Below are 3207 nucleotides of genomic sequence, written 5' to 3'. Positions count from 1 at the left end.
ATACGAGAACATAATGCAGTCTCATGGCTAGCAGACCTGTATGCAGTAACTTGCTTGAAATTAGCTGAATAGCGTTTTCAATTAGCATTCTCAAACTCTCTCACTCCACAGTATTTATGTATGAGACACACTCAAAATCAAATACAGTGTTCATCAGGCATGCACTCGGGGTCATAAATGGACATATGTAAAGCATCAAATAAAATTACATAATTTAAATAATTATATTGTTATGAGGCCTGAAAAAAATCTGATCACAGTCTAACTGAACAAAGAAAAGACTAATAGTGAAGGAATAACACAAAATCAGAAAATCCCAAGCATAATTCTTCCTTCTATTACCGATTTCTCTATAGCTGTGGGTAAGAAATCTTATTTCAGTAACTGAAGCACAGCAGTCTATGAGGTACTACAGATTATACGGTTCATTTGTAAGACAGCTAGAAATAATCAGAATTCAATATAGATTTTTAATAGTTTTATAAGAAACTGTTCATTATTGCCAAGAAACATGTCAAAAGTATCATTGAAACATTTGTCAAAAGTGAAAACTCTTCCATACTACCTTCCTACTTACAACCCTGACCTTTACTATACACATTATCATCTGTTACAACTCCAAGATGAAAACAGAGAAATAGATTTCATGCATGCCATGATGCTATTTAGTGTAATTTTTAAAGTATTCCAAGAGCCAAGAGGTTGGATTTTTTGTTTTTGTGGTTGGTTGTTTTTTGTTTTGGGTTCTTCATTTTTTTGGGTTTTTTTAAAAAAAGCTTTTACAAAAACTTGTGACATTAAGATATCTTACAATACCAAGCAGACTTATAATATTTACAACATCACTTAATACCCCAGTTTTCAGATAGGAATTTTGATGGAGTTCCTTACCAGTGAGGTAACCTATATAAAAAGATTTGTACTCAAAGCTAGCCATGTCTGATACTGTATCAAAACATTTTCTACTAAATTAAGCAATGATGCATCACCTTAACTTTTGCTCAAATGAACAAGGTACTCCATTACTGAAATTTATCAATGTTGCCTAAGATAGATAAAGTTTAAGATGTTCTATGTTCCTACACATCATTCCATGTATCCTCAATTCCAAACAGAGGTGATGAGGCAGAGCTAACAGACCACCAAACACATCATCAATACGCTGGCATCAAAACCACAGTGAATTGTATTATCAGGAAGTAAGCTTACACAACACCTGTGTTTTTACTCATAAAAAACTGTTGAGGGCAGGAAGAGAAGAAAACTGACATGACTTCATCTTGCCAGACCTCCAATTTGGACTGTCCAGATAGCAGTGTCAGTCATTTGGTTTATGCTGTGAGCTGGATCTCTGCAAGTCCATGTATGCCCTGCTTGCTGCAGCCAAGCTCATGAGGCAGACAAGAGACTTTTCTGTACTACAGGCTATTAATGTACTGGCTCCCCAGACACTTTGGTTTAGACCTGTCTCTGCCACTGACTTGGCAGAAGCCAGGCTCCCAACAGCAGCACCTGTAAAATGAGGGGGTATCACTAGGGCTTTTGTCTAGGTTTGGGATCAGAGATCCAGCAAACCTAACACAGGACCACACCATTTTAAGCATGAACAAAAGGACAGGAAACTATGAACAGACCATTTGCCACCAAAATCACTACAGTTGAGACTTCATCTTCCTTTTTACCTGGATTTCGCTCATGGATTTAGGATTAGGATCTGCTGATAACATAAACGGATCAAGACTTACTGACATGCCCTTAGAGTGAACTGTATGTCTCTGTGTGTATATATACACACACACTTTTTTTCTCTCTAAATCCAGTTCCAGACAAAGTCATAAAATCCATATAACAGGCAACAGAAATCCAAGCTCCTTTTCATCCTGCTTTCTTAAGTTTATCTGACCCCCAAGTAGGATGAAAAAGTGTAAAAAATGAAATGCTAGTTTAGTGGCAAACATTCTTCCCAGGATAGCCACTGCGTTGGCTTCTGAGTCACAAATACCTGCACGCTAAAAACTATACTAAGATCACCTTACCCACTGCTAAGCAAATTTCAAACAGTAAATGCTTTGGCATCTGGTACGACGGACTGTTTCTGAATCAGTGACATAAAGGTCAAGAAACCTATATCCAATTACCAATCCTTTCACTCCTTTCAGAAGCAAGAACCGACAGTATTTTTAATTAACATTCATACAACTGCTTCATGTAACAAATACATTAAATTATTATTCTTAGCGGATATACCACATACTGACTCCCCTAGGAAATAACAATAAAGAAAAATAAATCAAAGCAAATACAGGAAACTTGTAAATAATCAAATCCCTGGAAAAAAAGACTGAACTTCATAAAGTATTATTTTCATTACAAGTGATTAGCTGCACCTGCTTATACAAGGAATTGATAAAAGAAAGCAGGTCTACCTTGCCACGAAAGCATGCATCAGGTAAGAAAGAGATCCTGAACTATTTTAGCAACCACAGTTTAATCTGTAACATTACTGCTTACTTCCACTCGCAGTCATAATTATAATTTATAAATTCAAGGGTCCTTATGACAGACAGTTATGCAAGAGCTTCACTGCCGAATCCCCTGGTTTAGGCTTAGTCATGAAAGCCTAAATGACTCACATTACTTATACTGCTTTCTTCATATACACATTCCCAAAGGGCAAAATTCCTGAAAGACACCCTCCATTGATGATGTACATCAGCAGTCAATAATCACAGCCTGTGGCATCTCCCTTTTATCAGCCTAAAAGGGGCAAGCAAATGGCTTATCAACAGCAGTAACGACTACACGTACTTTCTGCACTGGTCAGTACAACTTCCAAGAGATCAGGCACAACTCTAAAATTTCCCACCCATTAGGATTAGATATAATAAGTAAGTGCTGACCACTGTAAGACAGAGATATCTTTGAAGAAAAAAAACAAAACCCAAAAAAACCCCAGTCATTCCAGCTATCATGTTTCCTGGTGCGGTAACTGGGTACTGGGTACAAACAGCTGTTTAAGCTACACTCTTCATGACAGTTTCCCACCTTAATATCCATCAAGCTAAAAACCATTCAGGAGAATTCAGAATTGTTTTCAAAGCCACTAATGAAAAAATATAAGAAAAATTAAAATGCCATTATACTTTTTTATTGATGCATAAACTTTTTCTTACACCAAACAGCTCATCATGCTTTGGCAATGTACAC

The sequence above is a fragment of the Nestor notabilis genome, unplaced genomic scaffold (assembly GCF_000696875.1).
Source record: "Nestor notabilis isolate BGI_N333 unplaced genomic scaffold, ASM69687v1 scaffold22510, whole genome shotgun sequence".
Classification (NCBI taxonomy): domain Eukaryota; kingdom Metazoa; phylum Chordata; class Aves; order Psittaciformes; family Psittacidae; genus Nestor; species Nestor notabilis.
The sequence above is the reverse complement of the archived record's forward strand: the minus strand, read 5'-3'. Positions refer to the sequence as shown.